This window comes from Aythya ferina, assembly GCF_964211825.1.
Source record: "Aythya ferina genome assembly, chromosome: W".
NCBI classification, from domain to species: Eukaryota; Metazoa; Chordata; class Aves; order Anseriformes; family Anatidae; genus Aythya; species Aythya ferina.
This window is the reverse complement of record NC_140313.1, coordinates 3,549,866-3,572,070: the sequence shown is the minus strand read 5'-3', so window position 1 is coordinate 3,572,070 and position 22,205 is coordinate 3,549,866. Positions and strand designations below refer to the sequence as shown.

The following is a 22,205-nucleotide window of genomic DNA, read 5'->3' as shown; positions in this document are numbered from 1 at the left end:
AACAAGCAAGCTTATTAATGTTAGTCAAAGCGTGTGCAGTTCCCACACCAGGCACCAAAGAAGCAAAGAATCTTTCTGCTGGACCCCACAATTCTACATCATCATTACAGTCAGAACCCAAAGTTTTTAGTTCTCGTTTAATTCTTCTGCTCCTTGTCGAGTTCTGCCACGAGAGTAAATCTGGAGCGAAAAGTGTGAGTCGCCCTAGGTAACACGGTCCTCCAAAAACATTGGCTGGTACTCCTTGCCATGCACGGTCTCCACAGATCAAAAACATGCCAGAGAGAAGCAGCACAGCCGCCGCTGCTTCCATGGTTACGTCAGACAGGCTGCAGGGTCCTGATGTCCGTCCCTCTGCTCTGTGCCGACTCGCCACACGGTGAGCTCCAAGCGCAGCGCTGCTCGTGGCGGTGACTGAGGGGGGGGAGGCTCCCATTGCCCCGTAGCCCCCTGAGGCAGCGTTACCGTCCTCACTGAAGGCGGCAGTGGGCAATGCCCAGCTCCAGCACTTCCCGGCAATCCCAGTCGCTCTGTAGCGGCACCAGCGACTCTCTGCTCAGCCTGATGTGTAGCTAAAGCGCTAGTGACTGTTCTCCAAGGCTTCAATACTTTTTTAGCAGACTTAATATCATTAATAACATCAAACAATTTATCTCCAAATTTACGCCACTCTGTTTGTTCAAAAACTGTATCAGGATTTGTAAAACAACCCTGTGCTACTGCACATGCTAACAACCCTGGTAATTCTTTTTTACAATCTATATCTAAAATGCTCCGCTTTTCTAAAAAGCATCTGAGCAAATTATACGCCGCTTGTCTTTCATACCTTTATATATACAGTTGCAGCCTTTGCAAAGACCTCGGCGGCGCTTTTCCGGAGGGACCCTTTATAGGCTCATCCCGAGTGCGGGGACTCCCTTCCACCTTCCGAGCTGCGGGTGCGGGGACTCCTGTCCCTTTCACCTTTCAGACCTCGGCGACGCGTGACCGGCGGGATCCTCTCCTGGGTGCGGGGACTCCACGTCCCTTTCACCTTCCCGACGCGGGTGCGGGGATTCTTGTCCCTTCCACCTCCTGGGCTGCGTTGCAGGACCGGTTCCTCCCTTATTCCGTCCAACTGTGGCCCAGGATCACTGCCAGCAGTGTCCAAATCCCCTTCAGACTGGTCCCTGTTCGGGCGCCAATTTGTTGTCGACGGAAGGAAGACACAGACACTCAATATGAGTGAACAATGAACTTCAACTTTAATGGATAGCTCAGTCGCCTTTTATCTAGTTCGAACATAATCAACTCATACATATTGCAAAAACTAAGCTCAGGATTGGCTAACACTTCCCGCTCTTTTCAGGTAGTTCCTCCTTCTTTTAGCCACCGTCCCGCCTTAGGGACTTTCCCAATCGCTCAAGGGCATCGTGTCCTTGAGCCTGATTGGCTCTCAGCCAGCTGCGTACGTGCCAGACTCATGTGAGTTGAGTACGGTACTTCACTAGCCCATTGCCTCTTAACTGCCCAACATCCACGTGTCTTATTTCAGTTAACCATTCCTCCACAATAGACATACCCACAACATCTTGAATTACCCTGGTCCTTAAAATTTAAAATAATAGTTGGGAAAATTTACTTAGAGGATTGGTTATCTCCTTTGAATCGAGCCCCTGCTAACTCGTGGAAAAGCTGAATGCAAGTAGGAAAGCCTTCGGGTGTGTAAGCCTGGACCATTTCCTAAGAAGCATCAGGGAGAGGGCAAGACTAGAGAAGGGACCAGTACTGTGGCTGAAGAAAGTTTACCAAGGGCTTCAACCCCTTAGGGTAATAACCGCCGGGTAACATGGCCTTTACCGGACCTCTTCTAATTACATGCATAATTCTATTGGTCCAGGGACATTCTCAGAATTGTAGTGAATATATTGTTAACACTCGGAAAGGAAGAATTCAGGAACAAACACTAGTAACTATGCCTGTTAAACCCATGCTATGGAAACCAAACAGAGTATGCTCGATGTAATGGAAGCAATAAGATAGCCTGTTATGAGCTCAAAGAGGTCCCCTATCAATGATAGATAGAGGTAAGAACTAATAACGAAGGAGGAAGGTTAACTGGGAAAAGTCGCATCACCATAAATCTTAGTAAGCCTTTATCAATAGAATTTGATGTATGTTATGCTGCTAGACACGATTATTATACACCCTGTGGAATAATGAGTTGGGTGCAATATTACCATGAAATTGAAACAGGAGCTAAATATGGGATTCCAACCATTGCTAAAAACTTGTTTATAAATCTTGCAGAGAATATTGTGAAGACATTAAATGTAACAAATTGTTTTGTCTGTGGATGTGAGAAACACTCTGTAGCCAATAACTTAGGCTCAGGCGAGGATCTCAGTGAAGTAGTAATTTATTCGCGATTCCAATGGCGGGCGCCCCACAAGCAGGAGAGAGCGCCTACTAGTTCCAAAATACAGTTTATATACTTTTTGATGACAGGACCCTCCCCTGTTTCCCCACTGTCGTGGTTTAACCCGGCCGGCAGCTAAACACCACGCAGCTGTTCGCTCACCCTCCCCCCTCCCTCTCTGGGACGGGGGAGAGAAATGGAAAGTGAAGCCCGTGAGTTGAGATAAAGACAGTTTAATAAGACAGGAAAATAATAATAACAAAATAATAATAACAATAATAATAATAATACAATGGTGATAATAGGAAAGTAATAATAATATGTACAAACAAGTGATGCACAATGCAATTGCTCACCACCCGCTGACCAATGCCCAGCCTAACCCCGAGCAGTCCGGCCCCCTCCCCCTGGCTAGCCACCCCTATATATTGTTTAGCATGACGTCAGATGGTATGGAATACCCCTTTGGCTAGTTTGGGTCACCTGTCCTGGGTCTGTCCCCTCCCAGCTCTTACTGCACCCCCAGCCTGCCTGTTGGCAGGACAGAGCAAAAGGCTGAGGTGTCCTTGGCTTGGTATAAGCACTGCTCTGCAACAATTAAAACATCAGGGTGTTATCAGCACTCTTCTCATCCTAAGCCAAAACACAGCATTCCACCAGCTACCAGGAAGAAAATTAATTCTGTTCTAACTGAAACCAGGACATCTATCCACCCCTTATTCTGTTGCAGGAAGCACGGCCGAAAGCACGACAGACACCAGTAGAGTCAGATCATGCTCCATTTTATTGCCCGAATAGCCTACCTTTTATAGAGAACTTAACAGGGGTGGACAGTGTTTCACACAAGATTATTGGTCAAAAGCACTCAGACAAACAGCTACAAGAAAACAACCCCACCTGCAAGAAAACAACCCCCTTGTGATTAGCAGTCACATAGACCTTGTCCTTGAGGCCAGCTACTGGTAACAATATTTTCCTGAATTCCTCAATTGGGCGATGTGGGAACACTGTCATGGGAACTTCTCATAGTTGCCCTGGTAGCTTGGTTTGCTCAGCTACAGCAAGCCATGGGATTTTTGCTGTTTCAAGAAATCCCTCAACAATTCCCCCTTCTTCTTTTGAGCAAACCAAGCCTGACACAGCAGTTTTACAAGTAACTCTTTAGCTATACTTACAACACACAAGGATGATTACCACCACCATAAACCAAATCCTTAATCCCCTTGTGATTAAACCCAGCAACCATCTACACTTTGTTTCAAACAAGTCAGTGAACCATTGATTGAAAGGATTGATACCATATTGAATCTTTCTCATGTGCTCTTTCAGGAAAGTAATGGATTTGTGAATTGACTCATTATGATCAGAAAGGTTTAAACAGTACATTCCCTTAAAGTCCTCACACCCATTCCTTTGAGCCAAAAGCAAGATGTCAATAGCAGCTTGATCCTGTAAAAGCAGATGTCGCAGACTATTTTGATCTGGTAACATCTCCTCAAGTATCTCTGTCGTGGCATAGGCTTGCCTCTCGGCCCAGCATACCAATTTTTCTAAGTTGTTACGTGTGGCCGCAGATGCCACTCCAGGCACTGAAATTGCTAATGCCGCTCTAGCTGCAACCCCACACAATTCAACATTATCATTGCAATCCAATGCAAGCAATGTCCATTTATGTCTGGTGATCTCACGCAACTGTAACAAGCTAGGAGCAAATACAATGAGTTTATCTATGTAACATGGACATCTGATAGCATTTGCAGGGATACCTTGCCAGGCCCCATCCCCACAAATCAGAAGCACATCAGGAGGTAAGGCCAAAGCTGTACAATTGTTCCAAACACTGTAGTTGTTACCCCTTGTCTCCGTGCCATAAACCCCTAAACCCTGCTTAGCAGCGTCATTGCAATCACAGGTGTTATTTGTGTCTTTGTACCAGTATGGCCTTTTCCAGGTTCCTGTAGCAGGAATCATCTGATAGCCACGGCTACGTTCACTTTTGTAGCCACCTTTCAGGTTGATACACATTTGACTACAGATACCAAGGTTTTGACATTCATCAATGTCTCCACAGTTTCTCTTGTCTATAAACTCAAACCCAGCTGGACAGTCACATTCATTTATGATGCATTCCTCCAAGGGCTCATCACCCCAGTCCTTGCAGTCTCTCTGCTGGTTACACACTTTATTGATATCTATGCATTCTCCACTTCTGCACTTGAATTTGCCAGGTCCAGAGCACTGAATAACATTGTTACAGTTTGCTTCATCAGTGCCATCCAGACAGTCTCTCACACCACTGCACTGCCTACTCCCATGGACACAGTTCCCATCTTCACATCTGAACTGGTCTGGCCTGCAGGTCCGAGAAGGGCAGTTAATTTCATCACTTCCATCCTTGCAATCAGGATCTCCATCACATCACCACTTCTTGTGGATACATTCACCTGAGCCGCACTGCACCTCACTCGTAGAACACTTCACTGGAGGTGCAGGCTGGCGGCCACACTGCTCCAAAGATTCATCCGAGTGGTCGGAGCAGTTAGCATCATCAACACACACCCAGCTGATAGGGATGCAGGTAGAACTCTTGCACTGAAACTCATGAACACCACAGGTAGAAGGTGCACACTCCAGCTCATCGCTACCATCACTGCAGTCATCTTGAACATTGCAGACAAAGCTTTTGGAAATACATTGCCCACTACTGCATGTGAATTCTGCTGCACTACAAGTCACAATGCCACAATTCTCTTCATCTTCTCCACTGTCACAGTCCTTTTCACCATCACATTTCCAGGACACTGGGATACACTGGGTTGACTGAGGACCACAGCTGATTTCATTTACCCGGCATGTTCTCGTATGACACAGCTCAGCACTCTCATCAGACCCATTTTCACAGTCCGGATCCCCATCACACTGCCATCTATTTGGCACACACTGACCACTGTTGCACACAAAGTCAGATTCAGCACACGTCTTCTTCACACAAGCACTCTCATCACTGCCATCTAAGCAGTCTTCACATTTTGCTCTAGCACCGTCGGCAGCAGTGCACAGGCCGGCGAGGGCGAGCAGCAGGCAGAGTGCCCCGCAGCGCGGCAGCACCCACCGCCGCCCTGCACCTGTGTCACTTATACTGCTCCTATTACCCATGCCGTTAGTGTCAGTGGCATCCACCTGGTACCGTTTCTGTCTTTGTCACCCCTTACTCTCCCCCTTTTCTTTTTTACCACTGACCATTCACCACAAATGGGTGAGACACATGATTACTAGTTAGGAAAGAGAGTGTAACGTCTGCTATACGGCTGCAGGCCATGCCAGCTGCAACCCTAGAAGCTGTTTGTGAACGAGCCTGACTGACGGTTGTCATTTGGCGTCTCTGCTCTCCTGCCCTGCAATAGAGCTAAATCGTCATTAATAGTCTGTAGAATGTGGCAACCCCACGGAATGTTATCCAGAAACATAGTTATAACACCGATCTGGGGACGAATAGTCTTTTTTTGCATTGCGAGATAACTTCTTATAAAAAGAATGCCAGAGAGAAGCAGCACAGCCGCTGCTGCCGCTGTCTCCATGGTTACGTCAGACAGGCTGCAGGGTCCTGATCTCCGCCCCTCTGCTCTGTGCCGACTCGCCACACGGTGAGGGTCGGCCGCCATTGTCCACTGACGCCTCTGGTCTCCCGTAGCAACTCGATCTCGGATGGCCCGTATCGCACCGCGATTACTTCAATTTCATGCGATTACTTCAAATTTCCCGCGTCCCCCCGCGATTCCGCGTCTCTCCGCGATTCCGCGTCTCACCGCGATTCCTTTTTCCGCGTCTCTCCGCGATTCCGCGTCTCTCCGCGATTCCCTTTTCCGCGTCTCTCCGCGATTCCGCGTCTCTCCGCGATTCCCTTTTCCGCGTCTCTCCGCGATTCCGCGTCTCACCGCGATTCCTTTTTCCGCGTCTCTCCACGATTCCTTTTCTCACCCCGAGGCCGTTGCCCAGGTCGGTTAGTAGGGTGTTTCAATGCTTCTCTCTGTGCGGTGGTCGGCTTGCCGTGTGCCTCGGATCTCTGTCCCGGCGCCGCTCCGATGTCCCGGCGCCGCTCCGATGTCCCGGCGCCGCTCCGATGTCCCGGCGCCGCTCCGATGTCCCGGCGCCGCTCCGATGTCCCGGCGCCGCTCCGATGTCCCGGCGCCGCTCCGATGTCCCGGCGCCGCTCCGATGTCCCGGCCTCAGCCTGTTCGGGTCTCAGCCTGTTCGGGCACCATATGTTGCAGGAAGCACGGCCGAAAGCACGACAGACACCAGTAGAGTCAGATCATGCTCCATTTTATTGCCTGAATAGCCTAACTTTTATAGAGAACTTAACAGGGGTGGACAGTGTTTCACACAAGATTATTGGTCAAAAGCACTCAGACAAACAGCTACAAGAAAACAACCCTACCTGCAAGAAAACAACCCCCTTGTGATTAGCAGTCACATAGACCTTGTCCTTGAGGCCAGCTACTGGTAACAATATTTTCCTGAATTCCTCAATTGGGCGATGTGGGAACACTGTCATGGGAACTTCTCATAGTTGCCCTGGTAGCTTGGTTTGCTCAGCTACAGCAAGCCATGGGATTTTTGCTGTTTCAAGAAATCCCTCAACATTATTCCATACCATTTATGTCATGCTCAGGTTACACTCTTTTCCATACATTCTAATTAGTCACCTATAGTAGTCATAGTAGTGATAACATACGGTATTATATAGTAATTAACATGGTACAATTCAGTTCATGGGCTATTCTCACCCAGTATTAAATCTCCTTGAGGTACACACCGGACCTCTCCGTTCTTTTGCATCACCCACCAAGTGTATCCAGGTCCCTGAGCGAAAACAATTCCACAAATGGGTTTGCCTTTTCCTGAGGCAGGAGTAGCCCAGACTGTTTTACCCAGCATATTTCTTACATGCACTACAGGAACTTTATCCCCATCTACAGTACGTAACAGGTTTGATTGGGCAGGTCCAGCTCGGTTGGCAGATCCCCTAGTATTGACTAACCAGGTGGCCTTTGCCAAATGCGTATCCCAGTTTTTGAATGTCCCAGCGCCCATTGCTTTCAATGTAGTCTTTAACAGTCCATTGTATTGTTCAACTTTCCCGGAGGCTGGTGCATGATAGGGGATGTGATACACCCACTCAATACCATGTTCTTTGGCCCAAGTGTCTATAAGGTTGTTTCGGAAATGAGTTCCATTGTCTGACTCTATTCTTTCTGGGGTACCATGTCGCCATAGGACTTGCTTTTCAAGGCCCAGGATAGTGTTCCGGGTGGTGGCATGGGGCACAGGATATGTTTCCAGCCATCCGGTGGTTGCTTCCACCATTGTAAGTACGTGGCGCTTGCCATTGCGAGTTTGAGGGAGTGTGATGTAATCAATCTGCCAGGCCTCTCCATTTTTATATTTCAGCCATCGTCCTCCATACCAAAGAGGCTTTGACCGTTTGGCTTGCTTGATTGCAGCACATGTTTTACAGTCATGAATAACCTGTGCTATAGCATCCATGGTCAGGTCCACCCCTCGATCACGAGCCCATCTGTATGTTGCATCTCTACCTTGATGACCTGAGGTGTCATGGGCCCATCGGGCTATAAATAATTCACCTTTATGCTGCCAATCCAGGTCCACCTGAGCTACTTCAATCTTAGCAGCCTGATCCACCTGCTGGTTATTTTGATGTTCTTCAGTAGCCCGATTCTTGGGAACATGAGCATCTACGTGACGTACTTTCACAGCCAGGTTCTCTACCCGAGCAGCAATGTCTTGCCACAATGCAGCAGCCCAGATGGGTTTGCCCCTGCGCTGCCAGTTGTTTTGCTTCCATTGCTGTAACCATCCCCACAGGGCATTTGCTACCATCCATGAATCGGTGTAGAGATAGAGAACTGGCCATTTTTCTCGTTCAGCAATGTCTAAAGCCAGCTGAATGGCTTTCACTTCTGCAAACTGACTCGATTCACCTTCTCCCTCAGCAGCTTCTGCAACTCGTCGTGTAGGACTCCATACAGCAGCCTTCCATCTCCGATGCTTCCCCACAATACGACAGGACCCATCAGTGAACAGGGCATATTTCTTTTCATTTTCTGGTAACTGGTTGTACAGTGGGGCTTCTTCAGCACGACCCACCTCCTCCTCTGATGATATCCCAAAGTATCTGCCTTCTGGCCAGTCCATAATCACTTCCAATATTCCTGGGCGAATGGGGTTTCCTATTCGAGCCAGCTGAGTAATCAGTGCAACCCACTTGCTCCATGTAGCATCAGTTGCATGATGCGTAGAAGAGACCCTTCCCTTGAACATCCAGCCCAGTACCGGCAATCGGGGTGCTAGGAGGAGCTGCGCTTCAGTACCGACCACCTCCGAAGCAGATCAAAATCCTTCATATGCTGCCAATATCTCCTTTTCAGTTGGAGTATAGCGGGCCTCAGATCCTCTGTATCCCCGACTCCAAAACCCCAGGGGCCGACCTCGAGTTTCCCCAGGTTCTTTCTGCCAGAGGCTCCAGGTGGGGCCGTTCTCCCCGGCTGCAGTGTAGAGCACATTCTTTACATCTGGTCCTGTTCGAACTGGCCCAAGGGCTACTGCATGGACTATTTCCTGCTTGATTTGTTCAAAGGCTTGTCGTTGTTCAGGGCCCCATTCAAACTCATTCTTCTTACGGGTTACTTGGTAGAGCGGGTTTACAATCAGACTGTAATTTGGGATGTGCATTCTCCAAAACCCCACAACACCTAGGAAAGTCTGTGTTTCTTTTTTGTTAGTTGGTGGAGACATAGCTGTTATTTTGTTGATCACATCCATTGGGATTTGACGATGTCCATCTTGCCATTTTATTCCTAAAAACTGGATCTCTCGTGCAGGTCCTCTGACTTTATTTTGTTTTATGGCAAAACCGGCTTTCAGAAGGATTTGGACTATTTTCTTCCCTTTCTCAAAAACTTCCTCTGCTGTGTTACCCCACACAATAATGTCATCGATGTACTGCAGGTGTTCAGGAGCTTCCCCCTGCTCTAGCGCAGACTGGATCAGCCCATGGCAAATGGTAGGGCTATGTTTCCACCCCTGGGGCAGCCGATTCCAAATATATTGGACTCCCCTCCAAGTGAAGGCAAATTGTGGCCTGCACTCTGCTGCTAGAGGGATGGAGAAAAATGCATTAGCGATATCAATTGTGGCGTACCACTTGGCTGCCTTCGATTCACTGCAGCACTCAGTGGTGGCGTCACTTCGTTCAGGCCACGATAGTCCACTGTTAGTCTCCACTCACCATTAGACTTTCGCACTGGCCATATGGGACTATTGAAAGGTGAATGAGTCTTGCTGATCACTCCTTGGCTCTCCAATTGACGAATTAGCTTATGGATGGGAATCAGGGAGTCTCGGTTAGTGCGATATTGCCGCCGGTGCACAGTTGTGGTAGCGATTGGCACTCGCTGTTCTTCGACCCTCAGCAACCCCACAACAGAGGGGTCCTCTGAGAGACCAGGCAAGGTAGATAATTGTTTAATGCCCTCTGTCTCTAAGGCAGCTATACCAAAAGCCCACCGGAACCCTTTTGGGTCCTTGCAATATCCTCTTCTAAGATAGTCTATGCCAAGGATACATGGAGTATCCGGGCCAGTCACAATGCGGTGCTTTTGCCACTCATTCCCAGTCAGACTCACTTCAGCCTCCAATACAGTCAACTGCTGAGATCCCCCTGTCACTCCACAAATACAGATGGGCTCTGGTCCTTTATAGTTCGATGGCATTATAGTACATTGTGCACCGGTGTCTACTAAAGCCTTATACTTCTGTGCGTCTGACGTGCCAGGCCATAGAATCCACACAGTCCAATAAACTCGATTGTCCCTTTCCTCCCCCTGGCTGGAGGCAGGGCCCCCCTAATCCTGGTCAGAATCTTCTTCGTTTCTGTGTTTGAAGGACTGTCTGCTGGAAGTTGGAGCAGCAAACTTTTCAGAGAATCCCTTTTTCTTGATTGTTTTCTTTTGCAACTCACGTACCCGTGCCTCTAGGGTCGCGGTAGATTTTCCATCCCATTTTCTCATGTCCTCTCCATGGTCTCGTAAGTAAAACCACAGGGTGGCACGGGGTGAGTACCCACCATATCGTCTTCCTTGTGTGGATGAACGCCTACTCCTGATAGCTGAGACACTGCTTTGTACAGGTGCGGAGGAGAATAATCTCTCTTCAAGTTGGTGAAACTTTTCAGAAAGTTTCTCCCAAGGGTTCTCTTTTGGTTGGTGGACACTGGTTGGTTCAGGTGGGGAGGACGATAGATTCTCTTCAAGTTGGTGAACCTTTTCAGAAAGTTTCTCCACAGCTGAGACGCAGGCCTGTAAGGAAGAGGAGAGACTTTCTTCGTACTGCCGGAGTTGTTTATCCACTTCATCCACTGTGGGTTCCTCATCCTCTTTCCAGGCCATTATTGCCAATGAGCTGGCATATGATGATGGTGCACTCCGTACAAACTTCCGCCACATGCATTGTGTACATCTGACTTCATCTGGATCTTTGGATGTTTGTCTGAGGTCTGGATCCTCATAAATCACCTCCCGTACGGCTAATTCCCTCAGGTACTAGATTCCCTTAGTGGTCCACTTGCCTGGTAGACATAAAAGTTCTTCCTTGAAGGGATACCTTTCCCTCACAGCTGAGAGGAGACGCCTCCAGAGGCTGTGAGATTGTGCTCCATCTGCAATTGCTTTGTCAATGCCTGCGTCTCTAGCAAGGGATCCCAGTCGCTTGGCTTCCCTGCCGTCTAATTCCACACAATTGGCTCCAGTGTCCCAGCATTGGAGCAGCCAGGTGACAAGCTGCTCACCTATACAGCGACCAAAATCTTTTCGCACATCTCGTAACTCACGCTCGTTTAAGCTTCGGGTAGTTACTGTTGATTTTTCGGCATCCTCATCTTCCTCCTCCTGAACCCTTGATGGCCCAGCGTCGTCGTTGTCTCCGTTGTCTCTATACCTAGATTTGGCAGAAGACTCTCTGCGTTCTAAATGACCTGAATCTCTATACCATTTTTTCACCTTCTCTACAGGGGCAGCTTGCACTGCTACAGCTCGTTTCTCTGACCTTGTTACAGGGTCTGCCACAGAGGTTGGAATACCCTCTGCAGGGTCAACTTGCACTGCTACAGCTCGTTTCTCTGACCCCGTTACAGGGTCTGCCACAGAGGTTGGAATACCCTCTGCAGGATCAACTTGCACTGCTACAGCTCGTTTCTCTGACCCCATTACAGGGTCTGCCACAGGGGTTGGAATACCCTCTGCAGGATCAACTTGCACTGCTACAACACTCAGTACCATAATGATCTGAAACCAGGGCCCGGAGAGGATAAACAACATGACAGAGAGCAAATACGGAAAATAATGTACTATAATACTCAATTTGGAAAACAGGCGCAGCAGAGTTGAGATTAAAGCAATCAGCATTATGACAAGTGACTATTAAGCAGGTCTAATATTTACACCAATTTTAGTTTAACACACTCTGGTCAGATCTGCCGTTATCTCAACCTTTCGAGCCCCACGTTGGGCGCCAAAAAGACTGTCGTGGTTTAACCCGGCCGGCAGCTAAACACCACGCAGCCGTTCGCTCACCCTCCCCCCCTCCCTCTCTGGGACGGGGGAGAGAAATGGAAAGTGAAGCCCGTGAGTTGAGATAAAGACAGTTTAATAAGACAGGAAAATAATAATAACAAAATAATAATAACAATAATAATAATAATGGTACAATGGTGATAATAGGAAAGTAATAATAATATGTACAAACAAGTGATGCACAATGCAATTGCTCACCACCCGCTGACCGATGCCCAGCTTAACCCCGAGCAGTCCGGCCCCCTCCCCCTGGCTAGCCACCCCTATATATTGTTTAGCATGACGTCAGATGGTATGGAATACCCCTTTGGCTAGTTTGGGTCACCTGTCCTGGGTCTGTCCCCTCCCAGCTCCTGCTGCACCCAAAGCCTGCCCGTTGGCAGGACAAAGCAAGAAGCTGAGACATCCTTGTCTTGGTGAAGAAAATTAATTCTGTTCTAACTGAAACCAGGACACCCACTGAGTGGGTAATCCAGGTTCACAATCTGTCTGATGCTTCAGAAACAATGCATGGCCTTCAGTTGCCGGCCTGTTAAATTTCAAATTTCTTTTGACGTTTTAACTGCTTGAAGGGGTAATGTTTCTTCACTTATCTGACTTGACTTAACACCGTGATTTTCACCTAATTGTCCTAAGGAGTCTGTTTGTCTGCATTTTACAAGGTCGCCTGCTAAGCTTTCTTATCACTGTAAGCATATCTCAGTACCACATTACTTTCCCCCAAACAATGTAACTCTACAAAAACAACATTTCTATTCCCACAATTCCCCCCTTTTCTTCTTTATAAACTGTTGATTTTTGCAAAACCCTTCTCTAAGGTGTAATTTGGTAGATTTCTTCTTCTTCTTTGCTTTCTTTGCTTTTCAATCCCCTCATTATCACCTTATCAGAGTAAGTTGGTGGCTCCATGGTCATTTGTTTCAATAGTGCGGTTTCAGTTAACCACTGTACTAGTCCTCTTACACAGGGGATAATGCAGCAACCAATGGCTATCAAAACTCCTACAACTACGATATGCCTACTTTTTCTGCCAATTCACTGGCAAGGGCGGTAAGCCCTTGCAATGCTCTAGTTACTGAGCCATCTGGGACAGTATTGTTGGGTATAAGAGTGCAACAATGGTTGCTCAGTATCACACATACCCCTCCTTCCGCCTCCAGCATCATATCTAATGCTATTCTCTTTTCCCAAGCCATTTTGCTGGTGGCATCTAGTTGTTCAGTGATTCCTCTCATCGCATCCCTTGTATAAATTATGAATCTCTGCTGATTAGAATAGATATAATTAATCCAATCCACATTTTTATTGTTTGTTACCCACCAGAACAGTGACTCAAACCCTGCAGCAATTTGATTCCTGGCTTTCTGTTCATCGGAAACTACTCTAGGCACCCCAATAGAATCTATGTATACTCTGTCATTGAATCATAGAATCATAGAATATCCTGAGTTGGAAGGGACCCTTAAGGATCATCAAGTCCAACTCTTGACACCGCACAGGTCTACCCAAAAGTTCAGACCATGTGACTAAGTGCACAGTCCAATCTCTTCTTAAATTCAGACAGGCTCGGTGCAGTGACCACTTCCCTGGGGAGCCTGTTCCAGTGTGCAACCACCCTCTCTGTGAAGAACCCCCTCCTGATGTCAAGCCTAAATTTCCCCTGCCTCAGCTTAACCCCGTTCCCGCGGGTCCTGTCACTGGTGTTAATGGAGAAAAGGTCTCCTGCCTCTCGACACCCCCTTACGAGGAAGTTGTAGACTGTGATGAGGTCTCCCCTCAGCCTCCTCTTCTCCAGGCTGAACAGGCCCAGTGACCTCAGCCGTTCTTCGTACGTCTTCCCCTCCAGGCCTTTCACCATCTTCGTAGCCCTCCTCTGGACACTCTCCAACAGTTTCATGTCCTTTTTATACTGTGGTGCCCAGAACTGCACACAGTACTCGAGGTGAGGCCGCACCAGCGCAGAGTAGAGCGGGACAATCACCTCCCTTGACCTACTAGCGATGCCGTGCTTGATGCACCCCAGGACACGGTTGGCCCTCCTGGCTGCCAGGGCACACTGCTGGCTCATATTCAACTTGCTGTCTACCACGACCCCCAGATCCCTCTCTTCTAGGCTGCTCTCCAGCGTCTCATCGCCCAGTCTGTACGTGCAGCCAGGGTTTCCCCATCCCAGGTGCAGGACCCGGCACTTGCTCTTATTGAACTTCATGCGGTTGGTGATCGCCCAGCTCTCCAACCTATCCAGATCCCTCTGCAAGGCCTTTCCGCCCTCATTCGAGTCCACAACTCCTCCAAGTTTGGTGTCATCAGCAAACTTGCTCAAAATACCCTCTATTCCTACATCCAGATCGTTTATAAAAATATTGAAAAGTACCGGCCCTAAAATGGAGCCTTGAGGGACCCCACTGGTGACCGCCCGCCAGCCTGACGCAGCCCCATTTACCATAACCCTTTGGGCCCTGCCCGTTAGCCAATTGCTCACCCATCGTATGATGTTTTTAATTAGCTGTATGGTGGACATTTTGTCCAGTAGGATCCTATGGGAAACCGTGTCAAAAGCCTTGCTGAAGTCCAAAAAAATCACATCAGCTGGTTTCCCTTGGTCCACCATACGGGTGATCTTACCATAAGAGGAAATCAGGTTAGTTAGGCAGGACCTACCCTTCACAAACCCATGCTGGCTGGGACCAATGACTGCTTTGTCCCCCAGGTGCGCCTCAATAAGTTCAAGAACCATCTTCTCCATGATTTTACCAGGCACTGACGTGAGACTGACAGGCCTGTAATTGCTAGGGTCTTCTTTCTGACCCTTCTTGAAAATCGGCACAACATTTGCCAGCTTCCAGTCTACTGGGACCTCTCCAAATTCCCAGGATCATTGAAAAATAATTGAGAGAGGTTCCGCGATGACGTCCGCCAGCTCTTTCAGCACCCGGGGATGAATCCCATCCGGACCCATGGACTTGTAGGGATCCAGGTGGAGTAGCAAATCCCGCACACGTTCAGGGTCGGTTGGGAGTTTGTCATCCCCACTGTCCCGGTCCTCCAGCTCAGGGCACCCTGGGTCCCGAAGCCCATCATCGGCATTGAAGACAGAGGCAAAGAAGGCGTTAAGCATCTCTGCTTTGCCTATGTCATTGTCTGTGAGGAGACCTTCCCTATCAAGGAGCGGCCCTATGTATTCTTTAGTTCTCCTTTTTCCATTCACATATCTAAAAAAAACCTTTTTATTTTCTCTCACAGACATAGCCAGCTTCAACTCTAGGTGTGCTTTGGCCACACGAATTTTCTCCCTACAAACATGAACAGCATCCCTGTATTCTTTCCATGACACCTGGCCCTCCTTCCAGTAGCGAAACACTCTCCGCCTAATCTCCATTAGAATGTTCCTGGTCAGCCACGCCGGCCTCCTGCCCCGCCTGCCTGACTTGCGATATTTAGGAATTGCCTGATCTTGTGCTTCTAGGAGGCATCGCTTAAAGAATGACCAGCACTGGTGGACATCGAGGCCTTCAAGAGCAGTTTCCCAGGGGACCTTGCTGACTAGTTCCCTGAGCAGCCTGAAGTCCGCTTTCCCCATACCTAGGGATGAGGTTTTGGTGGCACTTTTCCTTCTGTCACCGTAAATTTTGAACTCAACCACTTCATGGTCGCTATGACCAAGGCGGCCACCAATCACCACATCTCCCACCAGACCCTCTCTGTTTTCCAGCAACAGGTCTAGGAGGGCTCCTTTCCTAGTTGGCTCCGTTAGCACCTGCACCAAGAAGTTATCGTATAGGTGCTTCATGAACCTCCTGGACTTGCTCGTGTCAGCCGTGTGGCACTCCCAGTTAACGTCTGGCAAGTTGAAGTCCCCCATAAGGACAAGGGGAGTTAATCTCGAGGCCTCTCTTAGTTCTGTAAAGAATAATTTATCGGCGCTATCGTCCTGGCCAGGCGGTCTGTAATAGACTCCCACAACGACATCCCCTTTATTCGTTCGTCCCTTGATCCTTACCCAGAGGCTCTCAACTTTGCCATTGCCGACCTGAAGTTCCACACAGTCCAGCCCCTGCTTCACATACATCGCCACCCCTCCACCTCGCCTACCCTGCCTGTCCCTCCTGAAGAGCCTGTAACCATCTATCGCAACACCCCAGTCACAGGACTCATCCCACCAGGTTTCGCTTATGCCGATGATGTCGTAGTTGCGGGACTGGGCCAGGACTTCTAGCTCATCCATTTTATTCCTCATACTGCGTGCGTTCGTGTAGAAGCACTTCAGGTGCGTCTCCTTACACTCAGCACCTTGTGGATCTGACCAAAGGACCTCACTGGCACACAGCCCCTCTGATTCTAGCGTACCATCCCTTAGGTCTTCACCGGCGTGCCTGGTTTTAGCCCCTTCCCCCTTCGACTCTAGTTTAAAGCCCTATCTATCAGCCCTGCCAACTCCTGACCAAAGATCCTTACCCCTCTCCGAGAGAGGCGCATCCCATCCGGTGCCATCAGGCCCGGTGTAGCATAGACCTTCCCGTGATCAAAGAACCCAAAGTTCTGCCGGTCACACCAGTCTCGAAGCCATGAGTTTATGTGAACAGCACGCCTTTCAGCTTCGATCCCCCCTATCGGAAGGACAGAGGCAAACACAACCTGCGCCCCTGATCCTCTAAGTAGTCGCCCCAAATCCCTAAAGTCTCTTTTGATCGCCGTCGGACTTCTCGTTGCTACTTCATCGCTACCAGCCTGAAAGACCAGTAGCGGGTAGTAGTCAGTGGGCCGTACCAGGCGCTTGACTTTCTTGGCAAAGTCTCTCACTCGAGCCCCAGGGAGGCAACAGACTTCTCTGCGGGTTGGGTCCGGTCGGCATATCGGTCCCTCTGTCCCTTTCAGAAGGGAGCCCCCCATAACAATGGCCCTTCTTTCTTTTTTGAAGGATGATGTGGCAATGCGATGTGTAGGTCGCCTTGTCTTAGGCGCCCCCTCCAACTGGGACGGGTTTTTATCTACTTTGTCATTCAGATTGTCTTGTTCTAGTCCTTCATATCAATTATTTAAGGGTAGATGAGAAGGTGAGGTGGGCAGAGAGAGGGCTCGCCTACCACCCCGAATAGGCACCTGCCTCCATTCCCCCCCTTGATCTAGGTCTCCTCCCGCTGCCTGGCAGGAGGAGGGAACCTCCGTCTTCTGCATAACAGGAGACGCCTGTGCTGTGGCAGGCTCGTGAGCCTGCCTCAGAGAGGGTAGAGTGCACCTCCACCAGTCAATTTCCATCTCTGATTCCCTGATGCTCCTGAGCCTGTTCACCTCCTCCCGGAGCTCCGCTACCTGGCTGAGCAGTTCTTCAACCTGGGCACACCTCCCACAGGCATACCCACCACTGCTGTCGGAGACCGACAGAAGGCTGGGGCACACTCTGCAGCCCAGGACCTGGACAGCTACGTGTTTCCCCGATCCCTCCGTCTGAGTAGCCACACTGGTGACCGTGGCTGGAGATGCCGCATGAGATGCGGAGGCCACGGTTTTCTGCCTGGTTGATACCATGGTCAGGTTCTAAGCAAGCAGGTTACAAGCACCGAAGGGAGAGGCAGCTGCAACAGAGCGACGATGGGCCCCCCGCTCACCCTGCCCGCGCAAACTGCCGCGCAAACTGCTGCGCCACGCCCTTCAACGCGCCACGCCCTGTTTGCCCGTCCTGTTCACTGCGCTCCTGGTCGCTCGCGCTCCCTAGGGGCAACTTTTAAACAGCCTGGGAGGGGGCGCTGCTGGCTCCGCCCGCGCCTCATCAGCCTCCCTCGCGAGGACTGCCGGGTCCCGGCGGCTCCCCCGAGTGGCCTCGATGCCGGACAAAAAGCCCTGCCCGCCTCAGTCCCCTGCTCCGCTGCAGAACACGTCTGCCCCAGAGCCAATCGCCTCAGCAAAAAAATGATACGCCTAAATTTCTTTTACTTCTTCTGGGTATTTGTGATGTCTCTGCTCCACCAAGACGCACACCAGTGTGAGGAATGTTTTAACAATTCGTGTCCATAAAGAACAATTCTGTTTGAATCCTGTCTGCCTCTGGGCCCTGCACTGGCAATTTAATTCTTGAACCACAGATGCAGTGTGTCCCAGTCTCCCCCTCATTCTAGTCAATTTATCAAGTCTTCAGAAAATACTCCTTAAATTTATGAACCTGTTTGCTTTTGTTATTCCAGACTTCTATTTCTAACAGTTACAGCCTTTTTTCCTGTCTTCTTCGAGATTAACTTAACACTGCTATAGATGTGTCTGTGAATGGCTGGGGAAGAATGTTTTAATTACTCGTGAAGCGTCAAATAAGAAAGCTGTTTGTGTTTGATGTCTGGGAGTTTCAGAACAACTGATAACAACTAGTGACTGTTATGGGATACTATGTGGATCTTTGGTATCTGGTTAGGGGGGCCGAGAGATTAAGAGGAAGGAAAAAGAAGCTGAAGGACGGCTGGGAGACAAGACCTGCAGAGAATGTTCTATAAACTTGGCATGGTGCCAAGTAAGTACAAAGGGGGAGAGGAAGACTATGAGCCTTCAGCATGAAAAACCCCTAGAGACCCCCAGAAGAGACCCCCAGAGGAGACTGCGCATGCTCCAGTAGGAGGGACTGGACCCCGGAAGCTAATTATAATAATCTATTTTTTTTAGAAGTAGTAATGAATATGTATTAGTCTAGGAGCATAAAAATCAGCTGCTTGATGTAACTGGTGTGCGTCCTGGTGGAGCAGAGACTCCCGGTGCACCCAGCGCTGTTTGCTTACCTCTATTCCTTTATATTCTTTCAATAAATCCTATTTTTCATTTAATCCTAATTTGAATCCTGAGCCATTTATAACAATTTGGGGGCTCGTCCGGGATGGCTATAGTTCCTGAATTCTGATTTAATCTAGGAGAGGCGCCCCACCATTTGGTGGCTCCTGTTTGAGTCGGATGGGGACTAATACCATCCTGAACCTGAATAAAGGTAAGCAAAGAATTTGATTTTTTTTTGAGCTCCCTTGCCCGCTGTTTTTTGCCCGTAATTCTGCGCGCGAAGATCCGGACGAAGACGACAGGGTCGTTTGGATACCGTTCGGTTGGATTCCGGTGTCCAGAATCAAACCGGATGAAGACGACAGTCGTTTGTGGATACCGTCTGGTTCAATCCCAGACGAAGACAGCAGAGATGCTTGTGGATACCGTCCAGTTGGATTCTGGATGAAGACGACTGATTCGTAAGATACCGTCCGGTTGGGTAAAGGTGCGGTTGCCAGTGTTTGTGTGTGAGAGTGTAACTGAGACTTCTAAAGTCAGCGTGGAGGTCTTTTTGTTTTCTCACTGGTTCTAATCTCCTGTTGGGGGGGGCTGGGCCGGTGAATGGAGTGATACGTGGGTGGGTGATAGGTCCTAAACCCCCTGCAAGACACTCTCACTGGGGGCAACCAAGGGCTGTGGGAATTGCCACTAGTAAAATTCCCGGATGGGTCAGATAAAATCGAAGACCAAGGACCAGAAAGGGAGCAAATTACCAGATATATGACCAAAAAGTCCATTATGAATAATGATTAGAAATTGGAACAATAGGGGCCCCAGAAAATTAAAGAGTAAATTGAAAATGATCCAGTATTATATGATAGAATGACCAAAAGAACCCTTAAGACCCCATGTATTTTGATCCACGGAGGACGGGGTCTGTCAGGCTTTGAACATTAATAGTAGAATACCCGTGGATCCGGAAAAGAGCAAGCTGAAACATTGGAATTAGAAATTAGAGAGCAATTGATTAAGAATGAATATGTGCTACATTTGTGCCTGTGCTGCACTTATACCACCAGATAACAGGAGCCTCTCGGACCCCGAGAACCAGATCAAAAAAAACCTCATGGTTCAGACTTTAATCAAGGGGTCTGAGATAAGGAGGACTGTTCACAAAGGGACAGGTTAGGAATATGTATATGTATAGGAATGTTCATGTATATGTAACTCTTTACTAGAGCAATTTGCCACTTTAGGCGTGCATGACTCTGGTGGGACTACCCGCCCCGTGCTGCATGGAACTGAGTAAACATACCTACTTTACAATCTTACTGATTGTGGAGTCAGCTTTCTGTGAGTCATTTTGGTGAGCCAGGCAGGAGACACTCTGCTCAGCTGCGGGATTGGCTGCAGCGTGGACGCCCCTAGGTGCACCCTGAGCGTTTTGCTCGGAGGAGACTCCACTCTCAGCTGCTCACCGCAGGAGCAAAGATCTCCTGAAACTGCAGACAAACGGTATGTTTTCAGCTGCTGGAGGGATACTAACTGGAGTGTTAATAATTGTATGTGTTTTTATGTATGTATTTTGTGTTGACATTTTGTATATTGTAATATTTGCATATTGTATGTATTTTGTGTTGAAAGTATTTGTGTAAGTGTAAGGGTTTGAAACAAAGTGTTACAAGTCACTTCACGAAGAACACAGTCAGAGACAATATTTATTTGGTTGGTTATCATTCTAAATTATATTCCTGTGGTATGAATGAGATGTGCTGGAGGCCTCCATGTGCGATTGTGCTGTGTGAGTGAGACGCAGCATTGCTGCAAAGCGAGTGCAGAGTTCCGATCCGTTGTTCCGTACTCTCCGCAAGGGGAGTGGGCAGAGACGAATGAAGTGCTTGACAGACTGAAAAGAAGTGCTGTTTTATCCAAGTTTTGAGTGGTGCTGCCTAATATATGGGCCCGGTGTATCTTGTGTATCCTATTTTTGCTCTTAAATGTTTTGACTGTGACAAGAAAAAGGCAGGAGCATGATCTGACTCTACTGGTGCTTTCGGCTGTGCTTCCTGCAACATATGAGGCCCGCACAGGCCGAGACCTGGACTCGCTGAGACCTGAAGAGGCCGAGAGACCGGAGCGGCGCCGAGAGACTGGAGCGGCGCTGGGAGACCAGAGAAACTACGGAGGGACTACCGCTGGACAGAGAGAGCCCTGAGAGACGCTGCAGAGCCTTGGACGGCTCTGAGAGACACAGAATAGACCTGACAGAAGCTGCAAAACGCGGGAAAATTGAAGTAATTGCGGGACATCCGAGATCGAGTTGCTATGGGAGATCAGAGGCGTCAGTGGACACAGGCAGTCGACTCTCACTGTGTGGCGAGTTGGCACAGAGCAGAGGGGCGGACATCAGGACCCTGCAGTCTGTCTGACATAACCATGGAGGCAGCAGCGGCTGTGCTGCTTCACTCTAGCATTCTTTTCATAAAAGGTTTATCTTGCAATGCAAAAAAGACTATTAGTCCCCAGATCGGTGTTATAACTATTACTAATGACGACTTAGCTCTATTGCAGGGCAGGAGTGCAGAGACGCAGATTACACTGCCAAATGACCACCGGCAGGCTCTTTCACAAACCTAAGGTTGCAGCTGGCACTGCCTGCAGCCATATAGTAGACGTTACACTCTCTTTCCTAACTAGTAATGATGTGTCTCATCCATTTGTGGTGAATGGCCAGTGGCAAAAAGAAAAGGGGGGAGACAAAGACAGAAACGGTACCAGGAGGATGCCACTGACACTAACAGCATGGGTAATAGGAGTAGTATAAGTGACACAGGTGACGGTGCAGGGCACTCTGCCTGCTGCTCGCCCTCGCCAGCCTGTGCACTGCTGCCGATGGTGCTAGAGCAAAATGTGAAGACTGCTCAGATGGCAGTGATGAGAGTGCTTGTGTGAAGAAGATGTGTGCTGAATCTGACTTTGTGTGCAACAGTGGTCAGTGTGTGCCAAACAGATGGCAGTGTGATGGGGACCCGGATTGTGAAGATGGGTCTGACGAAAGTGCTGAGCTGTGTCATATGAGAACAGTGTCATGGAAATGTGATGGTGAAAAAGACTGTGACAGTGGAGAAGATGAAGAGAATTGTGGCGATGTGACAGAGATCCTTATTGTAAGGATGGAAGTGATGAAATTAACTGCCCTTCCTGGACCTGCAGGCCAGACCAGTTCAGATGTGAAGATGGGAACTGTGTCCATGGGAGTAGGCAGTGCAGTGGTGTGAGAGACTATCTGGATGGCACTGATGAAGCAAACTGTAACAATGTTATTCAGTGCTCTGGACCTGGCAAATTCAAGTGCAGAAGTGGAGAATGCATAGATATCAATAAAGTGTGTAACCAGCAGAGAGACTGCAAGGACTGGGGTGATG

General features: G+C 48.8%; 1 long non-coding RNA gene and 1 pseudogene across 2 annotated transcripts in view; both read right to left on the bottom strand.

Moving 5' to 3' along the window:
• LOC311426438 overlaps window positions 1-18,939 on the bottom strand; it is a 403,748-nt gene extending 384,809 nt beyond the window's left edge. Inside the window, exon 1 of the long non-coding RNA XR_014686755.1 lies at window positions 18,249-18,939. This is a non-coding gene — a long non-coding RNA (uncharacterized lncRNA). The remainder of the gene's footprint in view (window positions 1-18,248) is intronic.
• Window positions 2,167-5,554, bottom strand: LOC311426472 (very low-density lipoprotein receptor pseudogene; annotated as a pseudogene). Its single transcript has 2 exons — window positions 4,332-5,554; window positions 2,167-2,188 (listed from the first exon to the last, which is right to left on the bottom strand). The product of its transcript is annotated as a very low-density lipoprotein receptor pseudogene (transcript).
• Window positions 18,940-22,205: the final 3,266 nt, after the last annotated feature.